Genomic DNA, 13,572 nt, shown 5'->3' on the forward strand with positions numbered 1-13,572 from the left:
TTTGCCAGACTAAAACCAATTTTATATTATATGATACAGGGCACATGATAACAGAGAATGATCAGATTTGGGGGTTCCAATGTCATTGACAATTCCCAATTAAATTTTATATTAGATGTGTCACGGTGCACAGCCTATATATATCAGGTGAAGACTCCCAACAACTTTCTAAGTAATATTATCTATGGACCTCATAGAATCACAAAATTCAAATTGAGGAAGGACCTCAGTGCCCATCTTGTCCAAGCAATAACCAAAAAATAAATTCCCCTACAACACACTGGGTAATTGATCATCTCACCATTTCTTTAAGAATTTCAATTAGAGGGGAGAAACTCAAGATGACCAGAACTCCAAACCACTTCAATAATCATCCTCATTACCCCTCTTCCCAATAGTAGTTGTTCAGCTCAACTGCTCTCTCCATAATAAGCAAGAATTACTTTTTCCTCAGTGATATCATTACTGACTAATAAGATTTTTCAGGCTTCATCATTCACAAATTGTTTATCACATCTGATATTGTGGACCACCTTCCCACTGGCTTCATAGTGCCCAGAGGATTAAATGTAAATATCCATGTTTAGCCTTCAAATCCCCATACAATCTAACCTCAAAGTATCTTTCCAGTCTAATTGTTCATTAGTTTTCCACCAATTCTCTGTGATCCAGTCAAGATGGTTTTGCACTGGTGACTCACACAAAGTTCCCTGTTGCCTTTGCATTAATTATCCATCATATTTGGAATGTGTTCCCTTCTCAGCTGTTCCTCAGAGTCCTTGTTCCTGTCTGTCTTTAAGAAGCAGTTAAAGCACCCTTTTCTGCATGAAGTGATTCCTGATCTCCCCAACTACTAGTGTTCTTCCTCCTCAACTTATATTTAATTACTTTCTGCAGATTTCTCTTGATTCACTTTATACTTATGCACTATGTATGTGTATATATTTATGTATGTATGTATGTATGCTTGTTTTCTGTTCCACTAAAATAAAAACTCCTTATCAAGGAGTCTTTCTTTTCTTTTTTTTGTATTTGTATTATAAGATCACAGCTTAGTTATTAAGGATATAAAGGGTGCTTAATAAATGCTTGTAGAATGATTGGCTATGTCCCTTGCCAGTACTTACCACCATCTCAGAGGGCTAACATCTGCTTTGTGCACTGAACTCTAAGGACCAACTGGATTTTCCATCTGCCATGAAGCCCAAAAATTTTATGTGCTGCCTATACTAATTAAAATGGAAGCTCCTTAAGAGAAGGAGCTATCTCGTTTTTGTATTTCCACCTCCAGCACTTAGCATAGCACTTGGTACATATTAATTACTTAATAAATGTTTTTCCATTACACTTTTATAGCTCTAATTGTTAAGAAGTTTTTCCTTATGTAACTCACCTTTGCGCTCCATTCTCCCATTATACTCACATCAAATCTAATTTGCATCTTTGCACTTTCACTCATTGCAGCCATTAGGATGATTTTCTATATTTTTTAATAACATGTTATTGCACAGAAACATTCATGACAATTGTCTGAGTTCTGCCCTCTGGAACTATAACTGGACAAAACTAATCTCTCTTCTACAAGACAACCTTTCAGGTAGTCTCATCAACCTCCTGAGTCTTCCTTTATCCAGTTTAAAAACTTCAATTCTCCTTATTTCTTGCAGAGCTCTTATAACCATATTAATTTAGCCTCTGCAATTAGAGGAACCCATTTTCAGCTTCTAGAAAGCTAAAGGATAAAAAAATGCTTTATCACAATAATTCAAAAGAAATATCTAAAAAATATCTACTACATGCAAGGTATTGTTCTAAGCACTGGCAATACAAAGGTAAAATTAAGAGTCTCTGCCCTCGTGCAGCTTCTACAAGTAAAGTAGACATAAGCTGAAGTTACCAGAGCAAATGCTTGTTTACTTATTTCCTAGCACTAGATGGGAGCTATCAGCCAGGGATTGTGTCAATATACAAGCTAATACCTATAAATCATTAATTACCTAGTAGATTGTGAAGGCAGCATGGAGATTTGAGAGAGACAGAGACAGACCAACAGACAGAGAGAGACAGAGGCAGAGACAGGGACAGAGAAGGAAAAGGAAAACTTGGACCCAAATCAGAGGGTCGTTTCCTGTTTCTATCCCAAACTATCTGGATGAACTTGGGCAAGACACTCCATCTCCAAGAGCCTTAGCTTCTTTATTTTAAAAAGGAGAAGTCCAACTCAAAGATAACTTCTACATGATCTATGTTAATTTCTATCTTTAATTGAGTGGACTATCTTATTTAATTGATAGTTTCTCATCCTATGTAGAACTTGATACACAAAATGCCATATGAGAAACATGATAAATTAATTCTACATGTTGTTGTGAAAGGTAGTAACAACTGATTCCCACCTTTTTGGGAACAATAGCCGATATATTTACAATGCTTTGAGATTTTAAAAGTTCCTCACAAGCCACACCTAATAAGTGTGTGGGGCAGAATTTGAACTCATATTTCTAGATTCTAAATATAGCATTCTATCCATTAAATTACCATGCCTCTTGGCAGCAGATTCCCATGGCATGGAGTAGCATGAGAATATGAACCAATATAAAACAATCTAGTAACTCCCTAACTTTACAGAATAGCAGCTTAACCCTTCACCATATCTTTATTAGCAAGCAGTCAGCAAGCACTTATCAGTAAACTTGTCCCCTTTGAAGTTTTTAGCACCTCCCAAAAATAGCTTCTAATGCCTATAACGCATTTTCTCAGATCTGTCTCAAGGGAAAAGACAATGGGACAATTTGGAACTCCATAAGAATTATTCCCAAAGACCTCCTTTCCTTTGTTCTTTTTGCTCCTTACCTTTCCCTTTCCTCCTGCTTTCACAAAAACCTAACTTGCTACTGCTCACAGAGGAAGAAGAACAAATGAAAGCCAGAGGTGTTGGGGAACTTCAATGGAATGGAAGGTCTTTGATGGAATGACATGGAAGAGAAGAGAAGGAGAGAGATATGTAAACAGAAATATCTTTTACTGATAAGAATGGAGGATTAGAAAAAAGAGATCTGACCCTTACTGATTTGTCATCACCCAACCATATTGCTACTCAGACTGGAAATTAAAGCCAGGCTCATTTGGCAGAGTACTGAAATGGGAATCAAGAAGATCTGAATTCAAATCTTGTCTCATTTATTTACCAACAATGTGACCCTGGGCAAATCATTTAACTTCCCAGTGTGTTTCTGCATCTATAAAATGGGGACATTAAGTGCAACTATCTCATGGGATTATCTTGAGGAGCAAATGAGAAAATACATGTCAGGTGTTCCACAAATATTAAAATGCTATGTGTGATCACTATCACCCTGCCCTTAGTTTTCAATGGGCCCTTTAGTTTTATTTGCTTTACATTGTCATTCTCCATAGAAGATATCTCTTCTTCTTGAAGTAGTCAGTTGTCAAAAAATGCAGTTTTGTGAAATTGAAAACTTTTGTTTGAGTAAAATCAATGTAGTTAGATTAAGGGTTAAAGCACTAAATGGGGGGAATTTTGTATTGAATATTTTATATAGTCTGATATCCAAGAAATATAGGAATTAATACAAATATTAGATCAAAGGTCACTCTCCAATGGATAAGCAATCTAAGAGTATTACTAAATAATTTTGTTTTTCCCTAATAAGAACTTTTTATTTTCAAAATACATGCAAAGAGAGTTTCAATATTCACCCATGCAAAATCTAGTGTTCCAAATTTTTCTCCCACCCTTTCCTCCTCTAGACAGCAAATAATCCAATACATGTTAAATATGTGCAATTCTTTTATACTTAACTAGACAATTTCAAAAGAAAAACTGCAAACTACAAAGAACCATGTTACAGATTATTCTAAATCTCTAATAAAGAATGCAAAGGAGTCAAGTCAAAACAAATCTGAAGTGTTACCTCATTATCGGCAAATGGGAAAAGATGGCAAAGGATAAGTGTACTCAATTTTGAAGAGGCTACACAAAGACAGGCACACTAATGTTCTGGTGGTGATAGGAATTGATTCAATCATTTTGGGTGACAGTTTGGAAGTGACCTTCCCTCCAAAAGGATAAAAATGATCACACTCTTTTATCCAGATGTACCACTACTAGGGATATTAATTTGGAGATGAAGTAAAAAAACAAAAGAAAAGTCCAACATATATCAAAACACTTCTAACAGTACTTTAAATGATAGGAAAAAGTTGGAAACAATGTTTTTCTTAGGAAATATCTGAACAACAACAACAAAAGCACATTCTGGTACTCAAATATGATGTTACATCATTAAATTTAAGAAATAAAGAATTCACAAAAGCATGTGAAGACTTGTATTAACTATGAAATATGAAGTGAGTAGAATCGGGAAAATGATATACACAACAACAATGTAAGCAAAAAATGGAAATTGAATGATATATAATTATAAAGAACAGGATTGGCCCTGAAGAAGAGATGAAAATATGCATATCATCCTCTTTCCCCTTCTTAGTAGAGGAGGAAAACTATGGACACAAAACACTGCCACTACAATCAGGCCCAGATAATGCATGTTAGTGTCATTGAACTGATCTTTCTTCTTTCTTTTAAAAAAACATCAAGGAATGGCTCCCTGGAGAAAAGAGAGGAGAGAAATATTTATAAGTGAAGGTGAAGTAAAAAACAATTGTAACAAAACATTTTAAGAAAAATTGGTTATATAGAAAATATTGACACTTCTTGATCCTATCATCTCCTTTCCTATGATCTGGTGGAGAGAAAGGCGACCTATGGAGTTCATTTATTCACATCATTTGTTTCTCATTGCCAGTTTATATATATATATATATATACACGCATTATATGATATCTATATATTCTCCTTAGGCATAACCATAAAAATACACATTTAAAACATTATAAGTGCATTGACTATTATATTAACAGTTGAACCAAAAGTTTAACTAAATATCACAGTTGGAAAGCTCCTCAATGATCATCTCTACCAAGCTGCACTTAAATGAGAAATCTCTCTATGAAATTATTATAAAAGCTTATATAGCCTTTGCTTGGTAGATTTCAAGTAAGATTTCATCACATCTCAAAGTTTCCCATTCCTCTTCTGGACAGTTCTAGTTATTAGGAAATTTAAATGTTCCTTTCTGTAATTTCCACTCATTTAGACTGTCCTACCTTTTGTGATGATGAGGATAACAAATATTTGTCATCTTAATAATAAGAACTTAGCACTTTATGATTTGCAAAGTACTTTACAAATATTTCACTTTTCTTTACATCTCAGGGAGATAGATACTATTATGATCACCACTTTGGAGATGAGAAGTATGAGGAAGAGTTGGTGACTTGCCATGATCCCCTTGTTGGGAAGTGTTTGAGTTCACATTTGAACTTGAGTTTTCTAACTCAAGGTCCAGTATTCTATTTGTTATACCACCTCATTTCCTCCATATCCAAGCAAAGTAGACTTAAGCTGGAATGGAATACTACTGCAACATAAGAAATAATGCATGAATGATTCAAAGAAATATAAAAAGCAATAAATGGCACCAAGAAAGTATTTGTTTAACAAATGACATAGCAGTCCCTAGCACATATTAGGTATTTAATAAGTGTTTGGTGATTAAATGGATGGAAAAATATAAATAATTGCTGTTAAACAGACCTGTGATTCCACTGGTATGAGGAACTCCTTGTAAGGAAGTTCCGGGTCACTGTAAATAGTCCCTACTTTCCAATTTCTGATCAAGAAGAATTACTTATGGCACTAAGACACTGAATGACTAGATTAGTCATAATGATCATAAGAGCAAAAACACTACCAAAAGTCAATTGAGCACTGATTAATTACAATGAGCAACGTTGATCACACAAAAAAGATAATGAAACATATTTCCTTCCCCTTGGAAGAAAGACAGATAAGTACTGGTGTAGAATGTTGGATGTACTGTCAGATAGTTAGATTTTTGTCCAGTTTTATTCAAAACTTTTCTTTGTTATAAAAAAAAATCCAATGACAAACTATAATAGGAAATTACTGTTATGTAATTAATAATAAAATTTAAAATTGAAGAATTAAGCCACACTCTTGCCTGTATGGAAAGAGTCCATGCTTCCAATTCACTAAAACTTCAACAAGAAATTAAAGACTCTCATTAGTTGTCTTCATTGCCCCCCCCTTCCATTCTAGCTAAGGATATTTTCACAGTATGAGAAATTATACTAAGTTAAAACTTCCTTCATAATGAATATTACTCCTGCAACATCTAATGTTTAGTACTTCTCTACATCATATCCTGAGTATGAGTACCCTGCTCCTGGCTAATGGTCTTAAAGTCTGACTTGAGAGGAAATATCTTGTCTGTTATATGTGTGAGATAATATGATTCATCTTCTAGTTTCCAATGTCCTATGTATAACTTATGAAGATGAAGAAGTCCAATAATATGCCTTGATCTGGCCAATAAGACTAGAGGTCAATGATCAGAATTTGCCTCAGAATAACCTTCATTTAGGCCAAGGTTTCTTTTTTAAATTTTAATAGTATTTTATTTTTCCAAATAAGTTCATTTTTGTAAGACTTTGTGTTACACATTTCCCTCCCCCCAACACCAAAAGAGCAAGCAATTCAATATAGGTTAAACATGCACAATTTGTGATTCTTTTAAATATATTTTCATATTTGTGCAAGAAAAATCCACAAGGTAAGGAGAAAAACCAAAAGAAAAAACAAACAAACAAGCAAACAATCAACAAGTCAAAGTACTATACTTCCATCCACTTTCAGCCTCCTCAGTTATTTCTCTCTGAATACAGATTGCACTTTCCATCCCATGTCTATTGTATATCACCTCATTGTTGAGAAGAGTCAAGTCTAACAGTTAATCATCACAGTCTTGCTGTTACTATGTACTCTTGGTTCTGCTCATTTCACTCAGCATCAGTTCATAAGTCCTTTGAGACCTCTGAAATCAGCCTGCTCATCATTTCTTATAGAAAAATAATATTCCATTACCATCATTTATCACTTACCCAGCCTTTTTCCAACTGATGGGCATCCACTTACTTTTCAATTACTCACCACTACCTAAAGAACTTAGATTATGATTTCTTAACTGGAGGGAAGGATATGGATAGATTTCAAGAGCATCTATAAATTTAGATGGGGAAATTTATTTTCTTTAACCTATAATTTAAATTTTTCATTTCTCTTGATTTTGAATGTAGACAATAAAGTTCAAAGAAGAGGTCCAAAGACTTCATGACATCACAAAATCTAGTAAGAATTTCTTTTTGTTTCACAATCTATATCCATAATCCTATTAATCCTAGGAAGAACAACATCTATCATGCTAGGATTATCCGTGCTGTTGTGAAGACTAAATATAATTCCCTTTCTCTACATCCTCCCTCTCCCTGTCATCCTCCCTTTGTGTCACTCCTTTCCTCCCTCTTTACCTCTCCCTTCCCTTCTGTTGACTCTCCTTTCCTCCTCTTCTTTCTCTCTCATGTTCAAGTGATTCTGGTATCTCATTATTCAGAAGTTTCATCCAGTGATTTGACCTATATCCACCAATTCTGTTCACTTCTTCTCTATGACTTCCTATAACTTTATCTGCTATGTATTGAAAGATCTGCCTTTCTTTCAATACCCAAATATGCTAGTGGATCACTCCAATTATCCACCTGTCATTCTTTACCCTTGCAATATGACCAACACAGTTTCCCTTCCTCTCCTACAATTCCCTGATGACATCCCTTTCTACCACTGTTTCAATTATCGGATGTCTGCTTGTATCCACCCTCTATGAGCCTCTCTATTGCCCGTTGAGAGATATTCAGTGGTGTTACACATCTTTCTGACAGATGGAAACACCAAAATGTTAGTATTGAAAAGATAGCATATCTTTTATTGTCCAACTGCTCCTAAAAATAAACAAGTCAAGAATATGGCATTAATTTCAAACACTAAGCAGAAACTCCTCTGTTAAAAACCAATCCAATGTACATCATTCCTACTACCACATTCCCTTTCCTTTTCCTAGGACAAGGATTTCATCTTCTTAAATTATACCAAAGTAAGGCAAGATTCATCCCACACTTGTGGCAGTTGGGTGAAAAGGGTGGTCTAACCCCTAGCTTTGTAAAGTGTGGGTCACAACCCTATATGGCAGTGGTTCTCAAAGTATGGTCTAGAGGATCTGGGGGATCTCTGAAATCCTTTTAGAGGGTCTACAAATTCAAAAATAGTATTTATTTCCAATATGGTAAATGTATGTAAATATAATCCAGATAAACAAAAATGCTTTGGAGATATCCTCAATAATTTTTAATAGGATAAAGATACTGAAAACAAAAGTTTGAGAACCACTGCTATATGGAGTCTCATAACTGAATGTGGGGATTGCAAAATTATCATTTATAATTGGTAAAAATTTGCTTTGCATGTCTATTCCATATACCTATGTACCCATGATCACAAAATTTTCTCAGATAAAAAGGAATCATGAGTGGAAAAAGTTTAAGAAACCATATGTTCTAACCTACATTTGTGAAAGTCCAGAACAAGGTACTGAGAAAGAAAGCAGAGATACTGAAGCAGCAGCAATAAATTCCAGAAAGTAATGAGGAAAAGAATGGTGTCTGACATCAGGTATGACAAAACACTGGGTAGAGCAGGTTAAGATGAGCATGAGTGCTAGAAAAACACAGTGTTTTAATGGCCTTGGGCAGCATGTTTATGGACAGAAAGCAAGGAGTTTCTGAGGAACAGAGAAGCTTGTATAACTTCCAACAGCACTCTCCCTGGGCTAGTTTTATAGACAAAGGATTGAGAGAGATAAATGGAACTGTGGCTCTGAAAGAAAATTGCTATAAACACACCACCTTCAAAAGCCCCCCTTTCAGTAAGATAGGAAGCTGGAAAGCTATTAGTTTGCTTCTACGAATGTTAGAAACTACAGGGTGAAAAGTAATTCAGGGAATATAATAAAACCAATGGTTTGGTTCAATTCATGGTTAGTCCAAAGTGCTGTTACCCCAAATAAATCAACAAGTAATTATTGGAAATCTGTGAAGTCTTAGGTGTTGGACACAAGAACAGATATAAGATAAATAAGGCAAGCCTTTGCCCTCAAGGACCTTAAAATCTAATTTGTTAAATTAGGTAATATTTGTCAGTTTAAAAAGCATTTCCTTACAACAATGAGGCAAATAGTCCAAGTACTATTAATTCTGTTTTATAAACGAGCAGGCTTAGCTTCAACCAAATAGAGTGCCATGACAATTAGTAGAAGAGTAATTTGAACTGAAATCCACTGCTCTTCCCAATGGGTCACAAAGCTTTTCAGATATACTAGTGACTCTGGAGAATTCTCAAATATGGGATTATGTTGCCAAGAAACTTACAATCTTATGGGGAAGGCAAAGTTAACATATAAAAAAGAAGATGTAATACTTTTGAGACCCTGGGTAAGTCATTTAACCCCAACTCTCCAAAAAACTGTAATGCTTAAGAAATATTGGGCTAACAATGGTATGGAGAATGGCCTACAGCACTACTATGTCCAAACTAGATTAAAATGAAAATTGAAAATGTTAGCTAATTTTTTTGTTAGATATAATACTGTTTATATGTTGGTGTTCTAAGTCGACATGTAGTCCACAGGGATCATCCTGTATGGCTGAGCCATATTGAGTTTGGCAATGTTCTCTAGAGTTAGAGGCCATTCTCCTGTGTATCCCTGTGTCCTTGCGAGATATCAAGCCCCTAAATTTCTTTTATCAACTCTTTTTACTGTGCCAACTTAGTAAATGTTGTTGTTCAATTATTGAGTCATGTCTATTTCTTTGGGATCTCATGGACCATGGCATGCAATGTTGTCTATGGGGTTTACTTGGCAACTGTACTGGAATGGTTTACTATTTCCTTCTCCAGTAGATTAAGGTAAACAGATGTTGTGACTTGTTCATGATATAGCTAAGAAATGCCTAAGATTGGATTTGAATTCAGCCCTGTGCTTTATGCCCTGAGCCATCTAATTGCCTATAATTTAGTAAATAACTCTTTCCAAAAGTCAATTGAAGTCTGTCTGGATGGTCATGAGAAACCTATTCCCTCAGGGTAACACATAGAAATCTGAGGAGAGTAGTTAGTCACTCTATGAGAATCCAGTTCACCCATTTCAATAGGAATCATTCCTCATGTCAGCTTCATTAATACCCACTATGTCAATCTTACAATATTCAGCCACAAAGTGTGGACTTAGGTGACACTAAATGTCACAGCTCTCTCCAGATTAACTTTGAATAGTCTCTAAGCCTTGAGTCCATCCTAGTCAAAAGAATCTAGATTGGTTCCGATACAGAAGAGCTCATATGTTCTACACTAATCACTATTTGCTTCTGTATGTTCAATTCTATTTTAAAAAAAGACCAGTAAGATAAATTATCCTTCCCCTTCTCCAACATAAATAGCACTTTCATCTGTAAGCCTCTAAGATCCTAGAAGCAATAGATACTGTCCAGAGAAAGAATGTTAAGGACCATGCCTAAGTGTGAAGGAGCAGGTCAGTTCTCTGAAAGCCCCCATAGCTGTGAATTATAACATACTTGAAGGAGTTGCAAATTAGCCTTTACTGATGCAGATGTTGCTTGTCATTTAGGAATGAAATAAACTGGAGGCAAGAGGGAAGAGGAGAGAGGTCAAAGAATGCAACTGCCTCTCAGTCTCCTGGTATTGTTATCATCCTCTCACATGAAGGAATCTACTCTGCTGGTCAGAATTAGATCCCCAGCAGCCACTAGCAGGTTGTTCCCATAATAAATGGCGCCCAATGTGGGGCACAAGAAACAAAGAAGTAGCAATGTTGGAGAGCTGTTTGTGAGTAGGATCCTCCCAGAAGAGTTCCTTTGGTAACCAGATGGAAAAGAAAGGGAGAAGAAACCAGGTAAGACTTTTTCAGTCCAGGTAATTAAAATGGGCCAACACATCAAAGGATCAAGCCAGGAGACTGATGAGGGACTTATTAAACATGCCTACTCTGACTACAAGCCTACTTTTCCATTTGTCAGAAAGTTTGCCTCCATGACATCTCACAAGATTCAACACCTGTTATAGTGACTCACCCTATAACCATCCAGAGAAATAGGACTGAAAAGATTTTGATAGTGCTGTTTGCAGTCCTCAGTATATGCACTTAGATAACAGCCACTTCACAATATTGGACAAACTTACTGACCATGCTATTGGGAGAAAAAATAATCATGTTCCCATAAAACAATAAACAGGGAATTGTTAAGGACCTTGCCTAAGTGTGAAAGGGTAGGTCAGTTCCCTGGAAAGCTCCCACAGCTGTGAATCATAATATACTAGAAGGAATTTCAAATGAGCCTTTACTGATACAGATGTTGCTTGTGAATTGGAAATGAAATAAATTGGAGGGAAGAGGGAAGAGGAGAGAGGTCAGAGAATGTGACTGCCCCGCAAATCTCCTTGTATTGTTATCATCTTCTCACATGAAGAGATCTATTCTGCTGGTCAGAACTAGACTCCCAACAGCCACTAGTAGGTGGTTCCCATAACAAAAGAAGTTGATAACTCTAGGTCTTCTTTAGAAACTAACTTGGTAGCTTTGAAGTAGGAAGAGGCTTGAGGCAGAGTGAAAAATTAGGAGTCTAAGAGAGTGAAACACAGCTTCCTTCTTCTAAGGAGAAGTTCCCAGAGTCTAAGAGACTAAGTTTAATCCCAGGTAATTTTGTTTCCAAGTCCAGTATATCTTATTAAAACAAAGAAGCATAGGTGGAAAAAATGAAAGAATTTAGAGAAGCTGGAAAATTAAATAGAGAAGGTTTAAGCCCGAGACCCCCCCCACTAAAGTGCTCCTCTGAGATCCAAACATGATAGGAACAGGGCCCTGTGTTCTTAAAAGTTCTGCCAAAATGTCAGTTCTGGTAACTCTTCCCAAATTGCTTCAAGTAGCAACCAGTGAAAGGACTTTACATCTGTTATCAGAGAACTAATTTAGCCAAGTTCAGATTAGCCTAAAGCTTCTTTCTTGAAAATAGAAATAAAAATGATATGGTTCCTGCCATTAAGGAGCTTAAAAATATTCTAATGGAGCTACATATAAAATGTTGACCAAGTTAACTAAAGTTAGAAATTTAGGACCCACAGCATCTCTTAGACTATCAAGTTAAACTGTTATCACAATTTACATTAGTAGAGACAATGCCAATATTGATATAAAGTATTATAGATTTAAGGGTAGAAAGAATCTCAATGATTATCTTGTCCAACTCCATCATCCTACAAATGAGGAAATTGAAGCCCATTGAGGTTAAGTGACTTGTCCAAAGCCATTCAGATAGTACTGTTTTAGCAAACATTTATATGACCACTTTAAGATTTGCTAAGCATTTTACAAATATTATCTCTATCCTCAAATCCCTGAGGGGTAGGTGTGCTACTATTTTACCCCCAATTTAAAGATGAGGAAACTGAGGCAGACAGGTTAAATGACTTGCCCAGAGTCATATAATCAGTGAGTATCTGAGACTGGATTTGAACTCAGGTCTTCCTGACTTCAGGTATATCACTCTATTCACTATACCACATAAATTTTTATCAGGAAACAAACTCATAGAACATATAATCTAACCCATTCATTTTATAGAAGAGTAAGCACAAATCCCAAGGAATCAAATATCTTGGGCAAAGTCATACAGGTACAATAAAAGAGGCCAGATTTGACTCTAGGTCTCATAAATCCAAATCTAGGGTTCTTTTCATTAAAAGTTTGGGTTTCCAACACTTTAAGAATGGCTGAATAAGCTATGGCATATGAATGTAATGGAATATTATTGTTCTATAAGAAATGATCAGCAGGATGATTTCAGAAAGGCCTGGAAAGACTTACAGGAACTGATGCTCAGTGAAATGAGTAGAACCAAGAAAACAAAATGATTATGTGATGATAAACTGTGATGGACATGGTTCTTTTCAACAAGGTGGTTCAAGGTTATTCCAATAGAAGTGAGATGAAAAGAGCCATGTGCATCCAGAAAGAGGACTGTGGAAACTGAATGTGATCATAGCATAGTCTTTTCACTTTTGTTGTTCATTTGCGTTTTTTTTTCCATTTTTTCCTTCTTGATCTGATTTTTCTTGTGCAGCATGATAAATGTGGAAATCTGTTTAGAAGAATTGCATGTTTAACCCATATTGGATTACTTGCTATTTAGGGAAGGAGGTAGGGAAAAGGGAGGGAGAAAAATTTGAAACACAAGGTGAACAGTCATGGGTGAACATTGAAAACTATATCTACATATATTTTGAAAATTAAAAGCTATTCTTTAAAAAGATTTAAAAGAAAGTTTGGGTTTTTTAAATTATTTAGAAGTTATTCTAATATTCCCCATTTACCACAGGAAGATACAAGTTACCTAAAATAGTTAAATAACAAAAGACTCTATGGTACAACTGAAAGTACAATGAACTTAGAGCCAGAAGGTATGTGTCACAATTCCAGATTTACCACTTAAAATAGGACCTTGGG

General features: G+C 35.6%; 1 protein-coding gene across 1 annotated transcript in view; it reads right to left on the reverse strand.

The window, feature by feature from the left end:
- Positions 1–13,572, reverse strand: part of ANKS1B (ankyrin repeat and sterile alpha motif domain containing 1B) — a 1,349,660-nt gene that overhangs the window by 1,199,774 nt on the left and 136,314 nt on the right. The gene's annotated exons all lie outside the window — the stretch shown is intronic.

This window comes from Antechinus flavipes, chromosome 5 (assembly GCF_016432865.1).
Source record: "Antechinus flavipes isolate AdamAnt ecotype Samford, QLD, Australia chromosome 5, AdamAnt_v2, whole genome shotgun sequence".
Taxonomy (NCBI): Eukaryota; Metazoa; Chordata; class Mammalia; order Dasyuromorphia; family Dasyuridae; genus Antechinus; species Antechinus flavipes.